This window comes from Kogia breviceps, chromosome 9 (genome assembly GCF_026419965.1).
Source record: "Kogia breviceps isolate mKogBre1 chromosome 9, mKogBre1 haplotype 1, whole genome shotgun sequence".
NCBI lineage: Eukaryota > Metazoa > Chordata > Mammalia > Artiodactyla > Physeteridae > Kogia > Kogia breviceps.
This window is the reverse complement of record NC_081318.1, coordinates 75,272,327-75,296,681: the sequence shown is the minus strand read 5'-3', so window position 1 is coordinate 75,296,681 and position 24,355 is coordinate 75,272,327. Positions and strand designations below refer to the sequence as shown.

The 24,355-nt window shown below is 45.0% G+C and overlaps 1 long non-coding RNA gene across 2 annotated transcripts; it reads left to right on the top strand.

Annotated features, from left to right (window-relative positions):
• Positions 1-1,205: 1,205 nt before the first annotated feature.
• LOC131762556 (uncharacterized) lies at positions 1,206-15,896 on the top strand. Of its 2 annotated transcripts, none has more exons than XR_009337310.2 (3): positions 1,206-1,343; positions 3,864-3,973; positions 10,787-11,358. It is a non-coding gene; the product is annotated as an uncharacterized lncRNA (long non-coding RNA). The 2 variants fall into 2 exon arrangements; XR_010842258.1 differs by lacking the exon at positions 10,787-11,358 and adding an exon at positions 15,817-15,896 and having other exon boundaries at positions 1,212-1,343.
• The last annotated feature ends 8,459 nt before the right edge of the window (positions 15,897-24,355 follow it).

Genomic DNA, 24,355 nt, shown 5'->3' with positions numbered 1-24,355 from the left:
CCCAGAGGTGCAGGCAGAGCCCAGGGAGTGTACATGTCTTCAGCACTTGCTCAGTTTCCACAGTCCTTAAAACAGACACTGGCTCAGGCTGCTGCTTCCTTGACCTCCTGCCTGGCTCTCTCAGCCCATGTCCCTCTCGCAGAAGGAACCACTTGGCTCAAGAGGAATCCCCAACATCCAATTGTAAAACAAAGCCTGACCACTGCATTTCTCTCTGTGGTAGTGCCATTCACCAGAGATCCAGGTAGTTGGGGCAGGGCAAACTGTGTGCTCCCACCCCATATACATGGCTGGAAAGGGGGTGCCTAGGACAGTTTGCAACGCTGCACCTTGTTTCCTCTTTAAAAGCATGATAAAATTGATGTCCCATTTGGTTTCCTAATTAGTAAAATTAGTTATTTTCTGATCAGTAAAAGGGTCTTTCACCACTGAGGCAAATATGTAAAACACCCCACAAGCCTCACATTTCAGGAGATTACTAAGCGGTACCAGTGATAGCTATAACGATTCCTTCATTTAATTCACTCAACTCTAAATTTGGATCTTTACAAATTTTATTGAATTTGGAGAGTAACCCTTTCTATAGGAATGTATAGCAGTAAAACACAGTAAAAATGCCCACTGATGCCGAAGAGAGCCACACCGAAACTTAGAAACTCTTCCTTCAGACAAACTTTCTCTAGGGCAACCTTTCCTCTTTATCTTGGCGGACACAAGTCAGAACCCCAACGGTGCAGACTTTTTCCCAGGACAGACAACCATAACAAGCCTCACAGCCTGAAAATGTTGGAAGAGGGTCCCATGCTGTATAACGCACTGTCAGTCCTGAAAAGCTGGGGGAGAAAACTGCTCCCTCATTAAGGCTCACAGTAGTTAACAGCTCCCGCAAGACTCAAGGTCAGACCTTTTTTTTTTTTTTTTTTTTTTTTTTTTTTTTTTTTTTTGTGGTACGCGGGCCTCCCACTGCGCTGGCCTCTCCAGTTGCGGAGCACAGGCTCCGCGGCACGTGTGATCCTCCCGGACCAGGGCACGAACCCGCCCTCCCCCGCATCGGGAGGCGGACTCAACCACTGCGCCAGGAGGGAAGCCCAACCGCCGGGCGAAGTGGCAACTGTAAGGCACTTGTGGCGGGGGAGGTCTGTGTGGGCAAAATTCCCTCCGTTTCTTGCCAACACCGGAATTAACACTGCTCCGCTCTGAAGCTTAAAAGTGTTTCAGGCCCGTGATGTTAACGCGCTTCCTAAACTGGCCGTTCCGGGGTCGTCAGAGCCACCGGGCTGGCGGGGGCCCCGCGTGCGCCTGGAACACGGACACCGTCCCGGGCTAGAGCGCCTCCGTGCTGGGTCAGTTTCATTCTCGAAGTTTTGTTTGTTTGTATGTTGTTTTCTTTTTTCATTGCAAAAGGAGCTTGAAGCTCCCTGTGGCGCGGATCCCTTGGGCGTCGGGATCACAGGTACAGAAGGTGCCGGGCACCTCGGCCCCTGGGAGGAAAAGGGGGTCCTTAGGCGCCAAGAGGGTCATTCCAGGGGAGGAAGTGTCCCCGGCACACTGAGGACGTCTCCGCCCCAGAGGGGCCCTCACAGCAGCTCCCCTGGGGACTGGGAGGCTTCTCCCGAGGGAGGGCCGAGTTCCGCCCAGACGGAGGGGGCCCGGGGACAGGAGGGGCGCGCGCGCCCGCTAAGTGCCACGGGAGAGACCCCCAGGCCACGTGGCGGGCTCTGACGTCGAGCTGGTTGGAAACCACTTGCCGAGTCGTGCGCCGCGACCGAAAAGGGAGGGGAAGGGAGAGATCCAGTTTAAGAGGGGCCTGGGCGGTCAGCACCCAGCGGCAGCCAACCAAAAAGTTGCCCCAGCGCCCCGCCCGGCTCGGGACCCGGCCCAGCACCCGGCCCAGCACCCGCCCCGCCAGCGGCGCCCGGAGGCCCTCGCCCGCCCCCTGCTGGCTGCCTGGGGCAAGCGGGGCAGGCGGCGGCCGCTCGGGTCTCCACTAGCTCGGGCCTCGGGCCGACCGACCGAACTTCCGCCTCAGAGCCCTTCCTAAGCGTGCTGTCCATGTACCTCGCGGCAGGTTCGACGGAGCTCCCGGTACCCTAATAATGTTAGATATTTATGCCCGTCTCCCCTTTCCCCGCCTCAAGTATCCCATGCTCTCCCCTAGGGGGTTCTGCAAGCCACTAGAAGTCCCTAGCCTTGCTTTTTAAAAAAACTATTTTTAAAAAATGAATTTATTTTTGGCTGCTTTGGGTCTTCGTTGTTGCACGTGGGGTGGGCTTTCTCTAGTTGCGGGGCGCGCGGGCTTCTCTTGTTGCAGAGCTCGGGCTCTACGCACGCGGGCTTCAGTAATTGTGACTCGCGGGCTATAGAAGGCAGGTTCCGTAGTTGTGGTGCACGGGCTTAGTTGTTCCACAGTATGTGGGGTCTTCCCAGACCAGGGCTCGAACCCGTGTCCCCTGCATTGGCAGGCTGATTCCTAACCACTGTACTACCAGGGAAGCCCCAAGCCTTGCTTTTATATTTGGTTTTATCCTTAATCTGTCCTTGGAATTTTGAGATTTGAAGCTTCCTAGGTACTGGAGCACTTGAGATAATTTTGGTTGGAGGGACTGTATAGGGGAACAAATATTTACTAGTGCCCACTCAGCGGTAGGCACTGTGATCTATCTGTGCTGTGAAGGTGAATGAGAAATTGCCCCTGCCCTCAAGAAACATAAAGTGATACAAGCCTATGCAGTGTGCCAAGGGCCTAGCACAAAGCCACCAAGCCCAGCCTGCTAAGGGAATCAGGGAAGGCTTCCTGGAGGAGGGGTATACCTAGGCTGAGTCTAGCATTACTAGCAGGAAGTTGGCTTCACAATATAGGAGAAGCCAAGAAAGTTAAAGAAGAATCATAGAGTAGAGGGACTTTTAGATCATACAGAGCTTCTGGTGGAGTAGAGCCCACTTTAGGGTGTTTTCCAAAAGCAGACTTGTCTTGATCATGGAATGTAAGATCCATGCAGACTTGCTTTCCCAGTCTCCTGGATCCTCTGAATTCAGCATAGTGCCTGGAACATATTCAGATAAGTGGGAAATGACTCCAAGGAAAGAGATTCGCCATTGAGCCCCTGCAGTAGTTGAATATTCATACTATAAAACTCTTCAAGGCTCATAGTGATGATACTGGTGGGGGTCTTATCCCAGAATGTAGCTTCTTTGGGTCACCTTGAGTATGAATTTATCCCTGCATTCCCGGGACATGGCCTAGAGCTTGGAGCACTGTCAGTGCTTGATAAAACCTGCTGTATTTCCTTTCTTGGTGTGTATTTGGCCTGCCTTTCACACACGTGATGAATTACTTGTAGAACAGGCATCCCGAGCCCCCGGGAGGTGTTGGGCACTTCTCTGGCTAGTTTTGTTGCTGCTACAGGGGAGCCCTCCCCCCCTGACCCCGGCTCCTCACGCCATGTTTCTTTGTGGAGGAACTTCTGTGGGATAATGCCCTGAGCTTCTGTCCACCGTTTTCTCATTCCCTTCCAGAAGGGGAAGGCATTCGAATAAAATCCTGTTCTAACATGAATTTTGAGAGCATGCAAACCGGGGTAGGCTTGTTGGCATCCGTCCTCCACCTGTTTCCTGTTTTCAAGATTCTAATGTTCTCTGATGGGAGGGGGAGACGGGGTTAAGAAGTGACCATTTGGAATCCATTGAGGGTTTTCTTGGTTCAGTGTATAGTCACTTGGGACATTAAGTGTCACTCCCTTAAACTTTGTGCTTTTTCAATAGTCCAAACTGAATAAAAGATAGTATTTCTTACTAACCTTGCAATAACATGGTCATGCATTTTACTCATTTTAAATTTTTGGCCCGCACGTATGTTACGGCAGGTGATGTCCAACAGCTCATCTTTCTCAAAGAAGAGCAAGTCCATCAGAAGGCTGTAAGCTGCGAAGATTCGTGTTCTTTTTCTTCCCTCGCTGCCCCGGATCAGTATAAGGTAATGGTGACCCAAGGTCTAGACGGGGAAAGGGAGTAGAACAGACTCAGCTCTGAAGCCACTATCTTGTCAGTAGTAAAACTAACACCTTCATTTCCCTTCTGTATCTTATCTTGAGTTGGTTCTGAAGGTGGAAAGGGAAGAAAGCACATTATTTGTCACCGTCCCCCAACCCTTATTCCCAGGAGATCCTAAGACTCATTTGTTCTCAATGGACTAACATCACACACAGCTGGGACATTTGCTCTCACAGATAAACCGGCCCATCCATTTTCTTTTGTCTCTGTGTTTAGTGCGCATTTTATTGTGTCATTGTAGAGTCAGGAGATAAAGCAACTGCAGACATCATTTATGATTTAAACGTCAATTCCAGTTGAGTAACATTTTAATTGGCGTCGTTGGGCCATTTGCCACATGCGGGTCTCTGCCCAGCAGCCTGCCTTTTCCAAGCAGCTGTAGGCTTGTTTTCAAGCCAAGAGAGAATGTCTGCTCTCACGGAGGCCTACTGGTTTCATTTGCCTAAATAGAAGTGGATGATGGCTGAAAATGTGGCTGATTTTAGCAATCAGAGGGTGTAGAGGTAAGCATCCTGGAAGCACTGGGATACAGGTGTGCTTGTTTCTGACCCGTTACATCGGTACAAAACAGACTATTAAAACAATGCCCTCTCGATTGCCGTGTACTCACTGCCATATTTAAAATGAATAACCAACAAGGATCTACTGTACAGCACAGAGAACTCTGTTCAATATTATGTAACAACCTAAAAGGGAAAAGAATTTGAAAAAGACTAGATACATGTATATGTATAACTGAATCACTTTGCTGTATACCTGAAACCAACACAGCATTGTTAATCAATTGTACTCCAATATAGAATAAAAAGTTAAAAAAAAATGCCCTCTCAGGTTTGTTGCCTACAAACCTGAGCCTTGTTGTTCACAAGACTTCTAGGAAATATAGGAATAAAGGTATAAAATACATTTCTATTTCGTATTTATATTCAATACATCAAATATATCACCTTTATTGATAAGCATGATCTAGTTGTAAAACAAATAAATAAAAACATCCTTTAACTCCATATTCTTCTGCAACTAACCCTTCATTTCTTTTTCTCTTGATATCAAGACTCCTCAAAAGCACTGTCTTTTTTTTTTTTTTTTTTTTTGTGGTATGCGGGCCTCTCACTGCTGTGGCCTCTCCCGTTGCGGAGCACAGGCTCCGGACGCACAGGCTCAGCGACCATGGCTCACGGGCCCAGCCGCTCCGCGGCATGTGGGATCTTCCCGGACCGGGGCACGAACCCGTGTCCCCTGCATCGGCAGGCGGATTCTCAACCACTGCGCCACCAGGGAAGCCCCTAAAAGCACTGTCTTTATTTGTCTCAAATTCCTCTCCTCCATTCTTTTCTGAATCTAATTATGTTGGGCAGCCTCTGAGATCATCCCCCAAATGGCCCCATCTCCTGCTCTTCATGTCCTTGTATAATTCCCTCCCCTTGAGTGTGGACTGGACCTGTTGAATTTCTTCCAATGAATAGAATACAGAAAAAATGATGGGATGGCATATGAAAAGATGTTCCCTGTTTTATATCACTAGGGAATTGCAAATTAAAACAGCAATGAGGTACCGTTATATATCTATTAGAATAGCTAAATTCCAAAATACTGACACACCAAATGGTAGTGAGGACGTAGAACAATAGGAACTCTCAGTCGTTGCTGGTGGGAATGCAACATGGTACAGCCACTTTGGAAGACAGTTTGGGAAAGAGAATAATTGCAAATGAGCTTTGTTTAGTTGTATATTTATGGGATTGTTCAAATCGACATTGCCCAGTTTAAGTTTCAAGAGGTAGGAATTATGACTGCTTAATTTCTGCATATAAATTCCAGGCTGCCTGAACCTCATGTAGGAGGTTGCTAATAAATGCCTTTCATAGGAAGGATGATACATATGTGAAGCCACTTGATTGCAATGTCCTTTCTGATTAACACATATTTATGACCCACATTTGGAAGCCTGGAAATTGCTGCCAGGCCCATCCAAATCTGTGCTGGGTAACTGAATGCAGCAATGCCACGAACAGCTTCTCCTAAATCATGCTTTAAGCTTTAGAAAAATTATAATGGAACACTGCATAATCCTTTTGGTCTCTCCAGCGATGTACTTAAACATGTGCTTCCTTCCTACCCTTTGCCGTGACTAAACATCTGTGCAACCATGACCATACCACCTTAAAGGAAAGCAACAGATCCTTTTAGCTCCTCTTGCTGTTCATCCTGTGTCCTCTCTCTCTCCTTCCCCAAGTAGCCTTCGAGTGGAGGGCAGCAGCATCACAAATGCTCAGTCGAGAGCAGAGTTAGCCTAGATTTTTTCCACTGCTGATCTGCATTCCCTTACGAACCCGTGTTCTGCTAGATAGGGCTTGAGGTGCCAAGGGGGCTTTACATTTTAGTCGAGTCAAGTAAATTTACTCAGATTCAATCATTTAAACAGGATTTTAGGGGGAATGTTGAGTCTATTTTTGTAGAAAGGCCCCATCTTTCTGGTTTCTGCTCCCCTTCCCTTCTCTTCGTGGCACCTGGCAAATGCATGTGGGGAGGTGCTTATGGTCCAGGAAGGGAGGCAGATGACACAGATGGATCTTCTGTATTGCAGCTGGCCTTTGCTTGGACACTGACCACTGTAATGGGACTGTTTCTAGCCCTGGTCTTCTCTGGGGTTTGCTGTTGAAGACCTGGGACCTGGTCACTCATGATCACACTTGCTTGTGGCTTGGCAAGGCCTTGGGAATCTGCCCTGGTCAACTCGAATGGCACCTGCCCTGGCCACCCTGTTCCAAGCCCAGCCCCCAACCCCACTGCTTTCTATTATTCTTTTTTTAAACACTGCTTTCTATAAAATAGAAATAGATATATCTTTAATAGGAATAGATAGCATGTATCTATTTATCTATCCATCTATCTCTCTCTCAGCTGGCTTCTAAGTCCCTTTCAAGATGATTTACTTAGAGGTCTCCTGTCCTCTTCTCTGTCTCTGTCTGTATCTCTCTCTCTATCTCCACCCCGAAACCCATACCAGTACCAATCTATGTCCATTAAAAAATATGGACTCTAAAATTCAACTTCCTGGGTTCAAATCCTTGTTCTGTTACTTATTAGCTGTGTGTACTTGGACAAGTTACTTAGCCTGCCTATGCCTTGGTTTCCTTATTTGTAAAATGGGGATAATAATAGCACTTACCGTATAGGTTGTGATAAAAATAAAATGAGTTACTATATGGAAAGGGTTTAGAAATGGATCTGACATGTGGAAAGCATCACCTAAGTATTTGATGCTTTTTAAAAATTATTGATTGCCTCCTCAGCAGAATATAAAGTCCATGAAGGCAGAAACTTTGTCTGTCTTTTTTACTGTTATATCTCCTTGTCCTTCGGCAATGTCTGACTCACAGCAGGCACTTAGTAACTATTTGTTGGAAGAATGAATAAATGAATATAAGGAGAAACAAAAAAGAACAACACAATCTATATCAAAAACTGTTACCATCCTTTCACACTCCCTCTAGTAAAAGTTGATGTGATTTCCTCCTGTTTAGGGTTCTCATATCCTCTGGGAAGCTGAGAACTAGGTTTTAGCTTTTTTTTTTTGGCTGTACCATGGATTATGGGATTATGGGATTTTAGTCTCCTGACCAGGGATCAAACCCAGGCCCTTAGCAGTGAGAGTGCAGAGTCCTAACCACTGGGCCATGAGGGAATTCCCTTGGTTTTGGTCTTTAATGGAACTTTCTATCACCAAACGTCTTTATCCCAGGGCCGCTGATCTTGTTGGGTAATCTGGTCCTGGGGAAAGTCTCCCCTCTTGATCCTCAGAGGTTCCTCCTCTTTCTTCACAAAGTTTTGGCTACTTCCTCACATTGATACTAACACTATTCTTTCCTGCTCCAGGTGGAGTAGGAGGTACTTAGAGTTATCACATCTTGTGTGTGTGTGCGTGTGTGTGTGTGTGTGTTAGTGAGGGAAGAGAGAGGATAATGAGCAGCTCTCACAGCTTAAAAGCAGCCATTTTCCCACCCTGCCTTCCTTCTTCCTCCTGCGATGGTATCTTTCTAGTTTCTGGCCTTACCCTGTCTGGCTTGAGAGAGAATTGGAGCCGGTTCTCCCCAGAGTCCTGTGGCATTAACCACTTAGCTCTCCTGGTGCCCTAGGTCCTGCATTAGTAGCTGGAGGCTTTCATTTCAAGTAAGCCCCAGGTCACTCCCTTAGCGGTGGGAGTTGCCACTGATGGAAATGAGCTTCCTTTTTGGTTAAGAGGCTCAGAATCCAACTGAATGTGAATTGTGATGAACTCTACTCTCACCACTGTTTCTTCTGCTGGCTTTCCTCTCTCTGCCTTGGCAAGACACGTCCCTTTGCAGGACTGGGTTCAAGATGACTTGGCTATTTAATTTTTAAACTAGGAGTTTGTAATCAGCCCACGGGGCATGGAAGTGAGCCCCAAGTGTAGTAGGGGAGGGTTTGACCACCATCTGGTCCCACCCTAGCGAAGCGTTAGGGCTCTACCTTCTTGGGCATTAAGGGTGCCAATTCTGTTAAGGGGTGTCCTGGGGCACTGAAGGTGACCTCACACATGACAGTTTGGAAAGGCTCAGCAAAGTCTTGGTGCATGAGTGGGTTTTCTTCTGCTGGAAAAACCAGGGGCATGATGCAAGCCCCAGCTGACAGAGGTCCTTGCCCTACAGCAAAAAAGGAATGATTAAATCGACTTTTCCATCCACATGCTCCCAAACCAGCATAGGCTGGTTTGCAGATGTTGGCCTGCTGTTTAGGTTCACGTTGGCCTGCTGTTTAGGTTCGTGCGGCCTGAGCTGTAGAGGCCCCCCTCTTCTCGTTGCCAGGGTTTTATATTGTTAATTAACTGGTTCTTTTTAAGGCATTGAGAGAGGGCTTCTCTCCGGGAGAAAGATATATACAATTTTCTGCCATTAAAAGAACACTTTTCTCTTCTGAGGGATTGCGCATCCTTGCTACTGGGAGAGATTTCCATTAGAAGACGGAGTAATGGTTATTTAATAAGACGTTACTCATGCCAGCTTCTTCTGTGGTGGAGCTCTGTGGATGTGGCATGGCCACTGCTTCCCATCGGATGAGGTGACCCAAGCTTCTCTTTTAAAATCCCAAACTGCTGACTGTGTTACTGTCTAATTTCAACGTTGCTTTCTTCATTTGGTGTCCTGAAAGGGGAACTTCCAGTAGAAATGTTACTCTGTAGTAGACATGCATTAGAAGAGAGAGAGATGTATTAGTGATGTTGAAGAACCTTATATATTTTTGTTCATCTCCCTTAGTTTTATTAGAAACAGAAAACAGGATCTTAGGAACTCTGGTGGCCATGTATCCCCTGACGTGTATTGTGTATGTTAGGAAAGTAAATAAAATCAGGGAGATGGACTCGAGAGAGACAGAGGAGAGGGGTTCTATGTTAGATGGATGGTCAGGGCATGTCCTTCTGAGAGACAGTATTTCTGAAGAGACCTGAAGGCAATGAGGGGCTGAGCCGTGGGAAGAGCATTCCGGGCAGAGGGCACAGAAGTGCAAAGGCCCCGAGCTGGGAAGGTAGGAGCACGGTGATCTTCTGATAGGATCCCTGCAACCCGGTGCCCCGGAGCACACTCTCTTTCCACTGAGTCAGGGTTCCTGGCCCCCATCTCTGACTGACTTCCCCACCCGCCAGACCTCGCCCGGGTCTCCTTGAAGCAGGGCCTCTTCCTCTTCTTCTGTGTCCCAGACTCCACTGCTTTGGTGTTAGCTCTGTACCCTGCTCCCCCCCCCCCCCCGCTTCTCCCCACACCTGATTTCACTAAAGCACTCGTGGAAATTTTTTCTAAATAACTAAAGTTGACTGTTGCCATTTCTTTTCGCTTCAGCTGTGACAATTGTGCTTCTCTTTGAAGCGGTGTGACTCTCTACACCCACAAGGCAAGGGGTGGGAGGTGGACATAAAGAACAAGAGTTGCCACCTTGGCTTTTCACCCCACTCTCCACCCTTAGTGCCTGAAGGGCTGGTGTGTGTACCTTTACGCCGACAAAACCGTCTTCTGGAATTGGAACCTATGACTTCCCAATTTCCACGAGCAGCCGCTTTGTTCTCACTCCTCATCTTATATGATTCACGTGCAGAATCTGACACTGTAAGGTTTCCAGAAACTGCCTCACCAGCTAACTGGTTGACTCGTTAATTCACAGTGTGTACATTGGACGCCAGACATGAGAGGCGCTGCTGTAGACACTGGGTATGGAGGTGAATCACACGGCCCCTGTTTCAGGAGGATTTATAATCCCAGGGCGGTCACAGCCAGCCATGGAGCCGACAGGAGGCGCTGAGGGAGTGCATGGAAGGGGGGGCCCCCGCCCGGCTGGGGGGCTGGGTTGGGAGGGTGTCCCTAGACCCCTGAGCGCAGGCGTGATTTGACTGATTTCACACAGCCCCGCTTCTCCCCCTGCTGCCTCTGTCTTGTTGTCCTAGCCTCTCAACTGGGCATTGAAAAAAATTATTTTATTCAAGTATAGTTGATTTACAATGTTGTGTTAGTTTCTGGTCTATGGCAAAGTGATTCAGTTATACATATATATTCTTTTTCATAGTCTTTTCCATTACGGTTTATCACAGGACATTGAATATAGTTCCCTGTGCTCTACAGTAGGACCTTGTTGTTTATCCCTCCTATATACAATAGTTTGCATCTGCTGATTCAGTTGGGCATTTTATGTGAGTCCTTCTCTCTCTGCTTTCTCTCCCTCGCAGATCTTACCTTTTCTTCTGACTTCTATGCTGGATGAGGCCCACGTCCCTGTCTGGGGTCTCTCCTTATCTCCAGAGCCAGCCTCTGACTCACCTGCTCTCTCCAGCACCTCACTTTTGCACTCCTACAGCCTCCTTTCTTTTGACTTAATTCCACCTCATTTTTGAATTCACCCTGACTAAAGTTTCCATCCTGGTTTAAAAGGGTTGTTGGAAGAGAGAATCTGCCATGGGCACTGGGCCTCCCCATCTGTTCTTTCTGAGCATGCCAAGAATGCAAGGCCCCGACGGCTCTTTGTCCAGGCCATCATTCAGGGTTATGTGTGCAGCAGGCGACCTTCAGGGAAGAGGCCGTGCCTCCTCCCAAACACAGGCTTGCTACTGCTCATTACAAAAACAATGAGTCCCTCCAGGTCCGTGTTCCTCTCCCACGGCAACCCTCTGCATGTGCAGGCATCCTGGATGGGTCCTTTGTGTCACCACTGTGGGATTCGGGGGACATGGGGAACCACTGCAAACCAACACAAACTCTGGCTACTTCTTTTGCCCCATGTAATAAAATCCTCAGTCTCCGGCCAAGAGGCTCATGCCTTTTACCAGTGTCCATGAAAGAGTAACTTGCAAGCTTGGAAATGGGGTAAAACTTTAGACCCCGCACAGTTTGTACACGGGCCTCTCACTGTTTGTGGCCTCTCCCATTGCAGAGCACAGGCCCCGGACACGCAGGTTCAGAGGCCATGGCTCACGGGCCCAGCTGCTCCGCGGCATGTGGGATCTTCCCGGACCGGGGCACGAACCCGCATCGGCAGGCGGACTCTCAACCACTGCGCCACCAGGGAAGCCCCCTGCACAGTTTTTAACAAGTGTTACCTCTAAGCCTCTAACTCCAATCTACCATTTGATGTCGCCAGGTAACCAGGTTTCTTCCTATGTCCTGAATGGTGCTGAGCACTCTTTTTTTCTATTATATCCTTTCCCACCCCCCAGCTCCCACCATTGTTGGCCTGCTTCAGGTCTCTTCTAGGGTTAAGCTGAGTATTCTCCAATTATTTCCTGTCCTGGCATCCTGCCCCTTAAACTCAACTTTGAACACTCTCTAGGGAACCCAGTGTGAGCTGTTGCTCAGATTTCATCTGATCTGTTTACTTGCCTGCCTGCATGTCCAGGCCCTGGTGTGGCTTAGTCTGCCTAACTGGACCCTTCCATGCTTGCCCAAAGATCCCTAAGTCACCCCTAATGCCTTGACCTGGAACCAGCAGTCATGGCAAGTAGTCCAGCCTTTCAGTTGGCTAATAACAAGAACTGACATTTATAGAGCACCTACTACGTACCACCTAAGACTCATCCAAGAGTTCATAGCTAATGAGAGCTGCAAAGCTAAGGTTTGCCCCTGTAGTCTGATTCCATGTGCTATAGTGCCTCCTGCTGGGAGGAACTTTCATTCATATGTCTTGCCCTCATTTCTAACTCTTGACCTATCTTTATTAGAAAGGAAACCATTTTGGGACTTCCTGGTGGCACAGTGGCTAAGACTCCGTGTTCCCAGTGCCGAGGCCCTGGGTTCAATCCCTGGTCAGGGAACTAGACCCCATGTGCATGCTGCACCAAAGATCCCATGTGCTGCAGCTAAGATGTGGTGCAGCAAAATAAAGAAAGAAAGGAAATCGTTTTAAAATGCTATTTGGTCAGTTATCTGAACAACCTGTCAACCTCCATAATCACTTTATGAAAGCAATTTTTTTTTTTTTTTTTTTTTTTCGGTACGCGGGCCTCTCACTGCTGTGGCCTCTCCCGTTGCGGAGCACAGGCTCCGGACGCGCAGGCTCAGCGGCCACGGCTCACGGGCCCAGCCGCTCCGCGGCACGTGGGATCCTCCCGGACCGGGGCACGAACCCGTGTCCCCTGCATCGGCAGCCAGACTCTCAACCACTGCGCCACCAGGGAAGCCCAGCAATATTTTTTAATAGCAGTGTTTCTCAGGAAAGAATCTGACAATGAAATGAGAACTTAATTTATCAATAGGTCAATGAGGAAAGGTCTGCAAATCAAACCCATTATATCTTGGCTTTAATCCAGTTTTTGTATATTTTTATGAAACAAAGGACAGGATGGTGTATATATGAAGTCCACTGGCCTTGAATTTTAAGAGCCTGGATCTGTTAAGTCTTAGCTAGGTGGCCTTCACCTCTGGGGGCCTCGGGTTTTCCATTTGTAGAATGAAAACCAGAAGATCTTCAGGTTTGTGTTCAGATATGATTCTATGTCTAACAAAGCATGTTAACACTCCCACAATAGCAGAGCCCTTGTTCCAGGACTGTTATATTCCTCTTTTCCCTCTTTCCTTTCTTTTGTTTTTCCCTCCCTTCCCTTCCTTCCCCTTTCTTTTCTATTTGTGTTAATATCACCAAATACATTCACCCAAACTTGAAATCTCATAGCTGATTTGAATTGCCGCCTTTCCAGTCAATGTTTCGTTCAACAGGCCATTCACATCTTTACTTTCATTTCCATTCCCAGTGCCATGTTCAATTTTATGTATTTATCACCTCATATTTCCACATCTACTTTTTCTGGTCTGTTTTCTCTTCTCTTCCAGCCTTTGTCCATCTTTAGACATATTTTGTATACAGCTGTAACTCAAGTGCTCATAAAATTTTGCTTCATCCTTGTATCAGTTAACAACTCTTTAATCCTGTTGCTACACGGTCTGTGTAATCTGTTTTAAAAGGCTGCACACCTGTGTATGGCAGCACTGACAATGATTCTTCTGCTGCTGAACATTGAGGTTGCTTCCAAGTCTCAAATCGTGCTGCAATGAGTATTTGGGTGAGCTATTTTCTAGTTAAATTCTTTAGTTGCAAGAGATCAATTCAAGTTATCGTCAGCCATCCCCCCCCCGCCCCTTGGCCGCACTGCACGGTGTGTCTTGTGGGATTCCCCAACCAGGGATTGAACCCGGGCCCTCGGTAGTGAAAGCATGGAATCTTAACCACTGGACTGTCAGGGAATTCCCTATCGTCAGTCAATTGACGGACTTTCGATGATGATAGAGGGAGTGTCACAGAGAGGGAGGAAAGGCGAGGGGCCCGGGGAAAGGAATGGACTCTGTAGCCAGGTGGGCCTCTTTTGGGTGCTTCCCTCTGGGTGGGCTTCATTTTTCTCCCATTGCCCAGCTTTTTCTGTTACTCAGGCCCCATGGTGGGAGAAGATGGGTCCCTTCGCTCTTGCAACATTATATCTCTATCTTACAAGAGACTATTTTTTGACTGAAGTGGAATCTCTTTGTCCCAATTCCAAATTCTGGGAGAAAGACTCCGACTGGCCTTTTTGTGTTGGGAATCTATCTTTGTCCAATCAGCTGGACCAGGCCCTTGAGTGAAACCCCTTTAGAGTGTCTGGGTGTTAACTAAAATTGCTTCTTGATGTGTCCAACAGGATGATTCACCTGCAAAATGTACTAAAACCAAGGAGTCAGCCTGTTAGATGGGTTATTAAACTGTGCGTTGAAGTGAGGCAGAATGGCTCTTAAATGCAAATGTTTTATTTATCATTATTACTGTGTGGCACCCCTTCTGACAGTCATTAGTGACTGGATTAGAAAACAGAAGCGCTCAGGAAATAATTTTATTTTAAATCAAAAATAATATGGGGTAAGATGCAGCTTTCTTTGGCACTCAAAGGGAGACTAACTCTGCCATGAGATAACTCCTATATCTTTCTTTTTAATTGAAGTATAGTTGATTTACAATGTGTGTTAATTTCTGCTCTATAGCAAAGTGATTCCATTTTACACATATGCATTCTTTTTTATATTCTTTTCTTTTGTCTTTTTAAAAAATTAAGTTATTTTTTATTGAAGTATAGTTGATTTAAAATGTGTTAGTTTCAGGTGTACAGTAAAGGGATTCAGCTTTATATATATATTATGTATTGTATATATAATATATATGTGTGTGTATGTATATATATATATATATATATATTTATTTATTTATTTATTCTTTTTCAGATTCTTTTCCCATATAGGTTATTACAAAATATTGAGTATAGTTCTCTATGCTATCATTGTTGTTTATCCATTCTATATATAATAGTTTGCATCTGTTAACCCCAAACGCCCACTCCATCCCTTCCCCACCCCCGCTTCCCCTTGACAACCACAAATCTGTTCTTTATGTCTGTGGAGATAACTCCTATTTCTGATTGTAGGTAGAGGATTCTGATATAGGTGATAGTCATGCTTGCCAAACTTTTATTTTTATAGTGGATCTAACTTAAGTAAGTCATGTTCCATCTGTCATCTTGTCTAACCCTCAAGGCAATTGAAAGGTAACCAAGGCAGGTAATCCCAATGTTGCAGATGAGAGAGCCAAAGCAGGAGGGTTACGTGACCTATTCCAAGTCACACACTAGTGAGCAGAAGACTAGGATGAGAGCTGGGTGCTCCTGATTTCCTAGCCCCTGATTTCCCACTACAGTCTGTATTGTGGTTACATAGTTTGGTACCTAGCCCACTCTTAACCATAGAGTCAAAGTCTGAGTACACACGGTTGGACACTGTTATTAATTTTCAGGAATTTAAAGGAAATCTGAGATACTTGGCTTCATAGGAGACAAGTTAAATATTTTATTCATGAAAAGTATGACTATGCATCTATAAAAAGGGAAGCTATTTATGTACTGATCTGAAATAATTGCTAAGAAATAGTCTTAATACTTTTTCTTTTGACATATTTTAAGACTTCCAAGAAGTTCCAAAAATTGTACAGAGAGTTCCTGTGGGTCAGGACCTCTGTCTTCACCCAGCTTCCCCCAGTGATAAGATATACATAACCATAATCCATTGTTAAAACCAGGAAGTTGAGATTGGTACAATACCATTAATTTAAGTAAAGACTTTTTGGGGGTTTCTAAGAAATATTTTAAAATACAGGAAGAAGGTGAGATAGTGTATATGATGCATCCTATTTGTATATTTTTAAAGGGGTGAGGAGGATATGTGAGTTTGTGTTTATCTGTTTCCATATGCGTAGAATATCTCTGGAAGGATGTATATGAAACTAGAGACACTGGGTTGCCTCCAAGGAGAAGATCTGAGCAGCAAAGTGTAAAAGAAATAGAATTATGCTCTTTTGTACCAATCCATCTATTTTTTAAAAAGGTAATGAGAAATCTTTATATGTATTCATATAAAATAATCTTTAAATTACATTTTTAAGGTAAGTAAATCTGACTGTATTCCATTTTCAAAACATATGCATAAATATCTTTGGAAGAATATATAGGAAATCAGTAACATTGATTTGCTTCCTGGGATAAAAATGGGCAGCAGGGGACAGAAGCAGAGGGAGACCTTTCACTGAGTACCTTTTGTACCTTTTAAATTTACACAATGTGAATTTATTTCCTTTTCAACAAAATTAAGAAAACGGAAAAAATTAAACCCTAAAAATAAATTGCTTTTACCTTGTAATTTTTCTTTCCTCTAAAATATTCAGTAGCTTTCTAGCTACTCTCTGGCTAAAATCCAAATTTCTTAACATGACATTTAGGTTCTTTTTATAACTTGGTCTCATTATTTCCTGCCTGGAGCTTCTGTTCCACCTAAATCATTTTACTCTCTCTTTCCAAATCCTGCACCTTCTGGCATTTCTTTATTCTTGTCTCCCTCTTCCTCAGCCATCAGAAACTAGCTCAGGCTCAGTTCACTCTGAACAATCCAGCCCTCTGTGACTTGTCTCTCATCCAGATTTCTATAACAGTATATTGTCTGCCCTACACATTTGGCTCTTATCCCATACTCTCTTGTCTTTCAAGGGTATGTGCGCTCTGTCCCCAAATAAGATTCCCAAATCCTTGTGGGCAGGAGCTGAGAAGGACAGTTTTCTGAAACTCCCCTTTCCTGGCAGAACCCTACACTTGGTAGATGTCCCAGTGATGCTTTTTGGCTAATCTCTTCTTTGCAGAAATTGTATTCCATGCATATGCTCGCTTGATATGCTTAAGAATCCCAAGCTGTATCATGGCAGTAAGAAATTATCTATCCACCCAAAACACCCTAGCAGAAAAATAAGAGGACAAAGTAAGAGTTAAAAACTCAAGAAAGCACATGGTGTTTGAATATTGATATATTTTTAATATACCATTTCTGGAAAACCAGATGCATGCTAAATTTTTTTCCTCTTTTTCAATTTGGTGCATATATTTGGCTGCATTTTGAAAAATAGGCCCTGTTTCCCTGGTAACCATGGTGAATTAACTAGTTTTTCTGATATATTATCAACTAGTTCTTGCAGTTCTTGTTTTGGGGAAATGGCAGAGTTGGCTTCAAAGGTTGACAAGTCTGCTCTCAGAGCCACGTGACTTCTAACTCTGTGTTCTTTTCTTTATAGCAAATGGATATATGTTAGGCTCCCTCCATGGCACAGCATTGTATTCAGATTTAATGGACACACAGAGTATAAGCTCTATTCCTTGAGGAGCTTATACTCTGTTGCAGGTTGTATTAGTCTGTCCCTTGCGCACTCTGTAGCTCTGTATGTAGTAGGTGCAGCCAGTTCCTGGAAGGCTGTTGATAGGTAGCCTTAGAACTAGAGAAAAAACTTCTGAAAAAGGTTGATCTTTGAAACAGAAACCAGTAAGAACGAAGACGCAAACAACAAACACTAATAGAAATAGCTTACCTTTGCCTAAGTCTTTTAGTTAGGCCCCATATTTCAAGCATATTATCTCTTCATCTTTACAGTAATGGATTGAGGTGGATATTACTGTTATCTTCTTTTGCAGATGAGAAAAGAGACTCAGAGAGGTTAAATAACCTGACCATAATCAATCACACAGCTAAGTGAAGAGCCAGGATTCAAATGCAGAGCTTCTGCCTCTGGGTCCCTGTGTTTAATCTTGATGTGATATTATTGTTTTTCCAAAGATTAGTCACATGGACAAGTAACTTATTAATATACTTGTCTTACTCTCTCTAAGTAGATCACAGAGTCTCTAAGTGGAAGACTGTACCTCATTTTCTTATGGGTCTCCACACATAATTATCCATAGCACAAGGAGCTGGACATTGTCAGTACTCAATACTCCAGAATGAGTGAATGCATAAAAACAGTTATGGCTTATAAATGTTGTGTTAATAAGACCATGATGTTCAGATTCAAAATTCAACCAACCAACTACACACCAAGCAGTGTGAGGGGTGCAAAGGGCATGAAGTTTTGGAGGACTTGAGATGATGTCCATGAAGGGCCTGGCACAGGGAGGTGCCCAATACATGGTACTTTTCTTAATACATTAACATGATCTGATTTAATTTTCCTTACACACAACCCTGTTAGGTTGTATATTAGTCTGCTCAGACTGCCATAACACAACAACACAGACTGGGTGGCTTAAACAACCGAAGTTTGTTTTCTCACACTTCTAGAGGCTCAAAGTCCTAGATCAAGGTGCTCTCTTCTCACTGTGTCCTCACGTGGCCTTTCCTGTGTGTGCACGAGGACAGAGAGCTCTAGTGTCTCTTTCTTTTCTTATAAGAACAGGCCCTATCAGATTAGGGTCCACTCTTAAGACTTCACTTGATCTTAATAATCTCCTTCAAGGCCCTTTCTCCAAAAGAGGGGGTTGAGGCTTCAACATATGAGTTGGGGGGAGGGGGACAGAATTCAGTCCATAACAAGTAGTTATTCCCTTTCCATTTTACAGATGTGGAAATAGACATTTAAAGGAGTGGTTCCTGTTTTTCTGTGAAGCCTGACTGTGCTGTCAGAAATGTCCACCACCCATATTTCTGTAGGTTTCTTTCCTCTTAGCAACTTAAAGGGTCCAACCATCTAACCCTCTCTAGAGGTATTTTTTTCCTAAGAAGACAGAGTTAGTATTATCTTTTCTCTGGATGTTGCTGGTGAAATCCTGACAGTCGATTTTTTCCCCTGAGTTTCTCACCTTCATGCCTTCACCTCTCTTCTGTTATTTTATAATTAGCTGATACCATGGGGTTTATAATATAATTGAGTAGTTCCACTTTCTTCTATGTTACAGAACAGGAACCATGGCATAGCCAGGCTTGCCAACTTTGGAATAAAGCTGGGGAATGGAAGGTTGTTCAGCCTACAGCAAACTCCAGATGGGACTATCATATTGCGCTATCACCAGAAAGCATGTGTGACTTCCCTGGTGGTTCAGTGGTTAGGACTTCTTGCTTCCACTGCAGGGGGCATGGGTTCCCTGGTCGGGGAACGAAGATCCCATAAGCCCCACGGCAAGGCCAAAAAACAAACAAACAGAAACAAAACAAAACAAAAAAACCCCAGAAAGCATGTTATTCTTTATCTGAGGGCTTTAATATCATTATAACTCAATATTCTGTATTTCACGGTTTCTGCCTACTTGTGCCTTCTGCCGCTTCATGTCTTCTTTTCTCTCTATCTTACCAGCTTTGGTCAAATTGTTCTTTCTTTCTTTCTTTTTTTTTTTTTTTTGAGAAAGAGAGAATTGGCTTTATTTTTCTGCGAGGCTGCAGGGAAGACACAGCCGGCTAGACCTCAAGAACTGGGCACCCCTCTTTGAGAATCAGGGAAGATTTTATATGTGGGGCTCCCGCAATCCGGGGTAGAGGATAAGGATCAAAGTAGTGAAGGTCTTGCATTCCTCCTTTCCTTTGCATCATTTCAAAACGGTCACAGCTGGCATCAGGTTGCCTGGTAATTGGGGTCCGGCGGTCTGGTAATTGCGTCCGTTTGCCTCTGGTTTATCGGCCGGTGACCTTGTTTCTGAAAGGAAAAACTAGGGGGTGATTTGTTATGAGGGGCGTATAGAATCTAAGTGCCTTACGTAACAAGGTTAGGTAGTGATAGGCAAGGGCTGTAACTCACACAGGGGTGATGGGTGCCGAAGTTAAATTCCATAGTGTCAGGGAGTAAGGTTAGCTTTGTGAAGTACAAATCTAGTTGCTACAAATGAGTGACAAAGTAAAACAAGCAGTGATGAGCTCTTTCAGGCCGGGTCACATTTCTTCTCTAGCCTGTTGGTTGTTCCTTTGTTTCCCTTGTTCTCGAGGCAGGGAAACTTCATTTCTGTTTTTGCTGCAAGAAGACTGTGGAGGAGGAGCTGACAGTCACTGGGGCACAAGGCGAGTGGGAGGCTGGGAGGCCCCAGTGTTACCGGAACCGAACGTGGGTCCGCTCGCCCGAGTGCAGCAGAACCAGTCTACTGACACCGGGTGTGGTGGAGGAAGGTGCAGCCTTAATTGTCAAAGTGCCAATACAAGGAGGCCAGGTGGCCTGTGCTCTAAAACCCCGAGCTCCCTGAAGGATTTCAGCAGAGCAATTTTAAAGGCCAAGTGAAGGAGGGGGTCGCAGGGTATGTGATCAGCTGGTGCACAATTCTCTGGTTGATGGTGAGGTAACGGGCGGTTAACGTTATAAATTCTTAGGCACCAGACGCTCTGGGGCTACCTGTTCATGATCAGCAAGTAGTTAATTTCTTCCACTTGGTGGTGGAGGAAACATGCATCAGATACTGTTATCCAGGTACTTCAGAGAGGAGCTACAGCAGAGGATGTGGGGGAGGGGGTCTGTCCTGGGAAGGCCCCACACGGTCCTGCTCGGTTACACCTGGTGCCTGGGCTCAGCATCCTGGGAAGGGGGGGCTGCTTCTGGGTGTGGGGAGCTGCAGGATCCCAGTCCTCTGAGGGGCCTGCTAGCCCCCAAGGTGAGATGGGTGTGCAGTGACTGGACGGAGGCATCTGGCCTGGGAGAGGGGTCCGGGCTGGAAATGTCACTGGAATCATCGCAGGGAGGGAGAGGAAAGGCAAAGTGGGGGCAGATGGGTCAAAGCAGACTGAAGCAGGTGACTGCGGTCCTGTTGGAAGCAACTCAGAGCCAGAAAGGAGTGGCCGTCAGGGGCTCAGCTGAGCAGGTACCCAGCAGCCCACAGGGCTCTCGTGGTCAGGCCCCTCCCAGGGTAGGTATGGAGGTCACCTGGGCAGGTACCCAGCAGCCCCCGGGGCTCTCGTGGTCAGGTCCCGCCCAGGGTATGGAGCTCAGCTGAGCAGGTACCCAGCAGCCCCCGGGGCTCTCGTGGTCAGGCCCCACCCAGGATATAGAGCTCAGCTGAGCAGGTACCCAGCAGCCCACGGGGCTCTCGTGGTCAGGCCCCTCCCAGGGTATGGAGGTCACCTGGGCAGGTACCCAGCAGTCCCCGGGGGGCTCTCGTGGTCAGGTCCCGCCCAGTATATAGAGCTGAGCTGAGCAGGTACCCAGCAGCCCACGGGGCCAAATTGTTATTTCTATCTTGAGTTCAAATCTCATTTAGGGAGAGTCTGGTTGGTTCAGCCAGTCAGCATCCCTTTGGGTCACTGGCCAGCATTTGGCCTAGTCGTATGTGTTGCTTCAGTACAATGGAAAGAATTCTTTTATCTATCACAGCATGAGGAAAATATTTTTTTGAGAATATACAATTTCTTTTCTTCTGGCCCTGTGTTTACTTCTCTTCTATAACGCAGTCTAGTGTCATGGTTAACATTCAAGTTCTGGAGTAAGAGCGTCTGAGTTTAGACACTACTTCCACCACTTACCAGCTCTATGAACTTGGGCAAATTTACTTCACTTCCCTGTGCCTCAGTTTTCTCAAAATGAGATTGTTAATACAGTCCCCATCTCACAGAGTTAAGAGGATTCAACGAGTTAAGGCATGTAAGCAAGCACAGTGCATGCATATAGTAAGCACCCAGTAAGTATTAGTTATTTCTAATTGGTTGTCTGAGTGTAGTTGCCCACTAGGAAGGAGAATGTCAGTTCTTTTGCCAAGAATATCTCTAATCATAAATTTACAAATAAGCATTTTAGATACCTGTTCTGTGGCTGATTAAGTAGCATAATTAACCAAGGCTGTTAGTTCCTGATGACATTCATTCAACAATTCCACAAGTGTTACATATACAGTAGTTGAGGATATGAGATTTGTGCCTGTAGTCTACTTGGGGAAATGGTCATGTTAATAAATAATGATAAATCAACTTGAGAGTCGGGGCACCACAGAGGAAGTGTTCAACTTGCCCTGGACAGGTCGGGGAGATTACATCCTGGAGTAGGTATTTGAATGGACCTTAAAAAAGAAAGGGGTGTGGGAAGGCATTTCTGGCAGAGGTAAGAGAAGAGATGAGAGAAAATCTGGTGCCTTCAAGGACCATGTAGGTTGTGCAATATATCTTTATCTTTCATCTTTTATCCTAAAGGCAATAGGGAGTCCTTAGAGAGTTTTATTTTGTTTTAAAATCGACCTTTAAAAAAAAATAAAACTAATATTAAAAAAATCAACATATTACAGAGATACATGGAAAGTGAAGATTCCCAATAATTTCCTCCCTCATCCCCTGAGATAATTACTACTACAAAGAGTTTGAAGTATATTTCTCTACATTTCTTTCTGGGCACATAATAACAAATATATGGTAATTATTATTATAATAGGAGAAGACTCTCTTGCGTGTGCATTTTATATATTTAAAAATAGGGACTTCCCTGGTGGTCCAGTGGTTAAGACTTCACCTTCCAACTCAGAGGGTGCGGGTTTGATCCCTGGTCGTGGAGCTAAGATCCCACATGCCTTGGGGCCAAAAAACCAAAACATAAAACAGAAGCAATATTATAACAAATTCAATAAAGACCTTCCACATCAAAAAAAAATCTTAAAAAAAATTTAATACTGAAGTTTTGTAGCACTTCCAGCCATTATAAGGTTGCCTGAATCCCCACCCCTATGTGTAGGAATCACTGTGAAGGTGAATCTATATAATTTAGACTTTGCGGAGACAGAGGAGTGAGACTACTAACTTAGTTGCACAAGTTCAAAACTGGGCAGTCATCTTTGACCACCTTTTTCGAATTTGTCCTCCACATTCATTTGGCCAACAAGTCCTGTTGATTTAACCTCCTTAATGATTCAAATTTATTTCCTCTTTTCCAATTTGACTACCATTGGCTTCTTCAAAAGTTCCTTGACACCTCCAGGCATTGTAAGGTGTCCTCCATTTGCCTTCCCACTGTATTTTGTGTATAACTTTATCGTGGGACTTCACACAGTCACAATATATTGGAATCATTTGTTTATGCACGTCTTTTCCACCCAAACATGAAAATTTTAAAGGTAGTGCCTTAAAAAAAAAAATTCTTATATCTCTAATGCGTAGCATGTAGCTCCATGAATGTTAGATAAAGGCAAATAAACTTGGCATTGTTCAGCTCCACTGACAGAAATGCATCAGGCATTTGGATAAAAAGTTGAGAACGAGTTTCCTTACCTGTAACATGAGGCCTATAATATATATAGTTTACTCCTTGCAAGAATTAGTAAAATAAGCTTTAATGCAATGCAAGCTTAAATTCTTTTAAAGATTAAAACTAACTTTTGTATTGAAACACAACACAGGCAAAGTAGACAGGTTGTTATTATCATGATGATGAGCTAAGCACAGGAATATCCAGAAAGCTAGGGGAAATTTTTATGTGCCATTGGGCACCTTAAGAATTTAAAAGATGGCGCACTTCTGGTTTGGAACTGCTCGATTTAAACAAATTTTTGCTCAAATAAACTAAAACAAAAAAAAGAATTTAAAAGAAAATATGATGTATCTTGAGGGTGGGCCAGGAAAGGCATCGAGGTCAAAGCCTTAGAAATCTCTTACAGCCTTAGAAATCAAGAAGTCCTTGACCTGGGGTCAAAAACTGAAACACCAACTGTGGCCAGGCAGTTACTGAATCAGAAGTTGGGAACTTCAAAGGTAAACCAAACCCCAGGCCCCACCCCCAAACTAATGATAATTCGTAGGAGTTGGTCTCCAGAAGCAGTAGGTCCAGCAAGGAGTAAGCCTTTACAACGCCTCACTGATTCTATTGTGCAGCCAGGGGTGAGAACCACTGCAATTCTAAACCAACGAGGGCAAGATGGGTGTTGATTGCGATGAGATTCGCCAACTTCTCTGAAAAAGTCCAGATTTTCATGGGAACTTTCCCAAACTTTAAAATGTTGGCAAGTAATTTAAAATGTAAAAAATAAATTAAAAAAAAACCAACCAACACCCTGGGAGTCAAAGAAAACATGGATAGGGGTTCTGTTGGGCGTCAGTTTGTAACCTTCCTTGCAGTTCAACCTTCCGCTTGAAGAAGCAAACTGATACAGAGATAAGTTAAATAACTTGGCCAAGATTAAACGGCAAGTCAGAATCTGAGTTGGGACAAAAACCCGGTTCTTTTGAATTTAGTTAATGTTCTTTCTATGTTAGGTAAAGAACACTTGGAGATACACTTAAAAAAATGGGTAAGGCTGTGGGCAGAGAGAGGGCGTTCCGGGCAGAAGAAATTCCAAGACCAGTGCCCCCAGGTATCCTGCAATCAGCGAAACTGGGCGATTCCTAAACAGACGAAAGTGAACTCAAGCCTTTGAACGAGGAGAATCAACCACGCATGCGCCTTCCCCGGCGGGGCCGCGGAGAGGCAGGTGGAAGGGTGACGAATTACGACCTCCGCTGGCGACGCTCACGTCTCCTGCCGTAAAGGCTGTGTGTGTGGC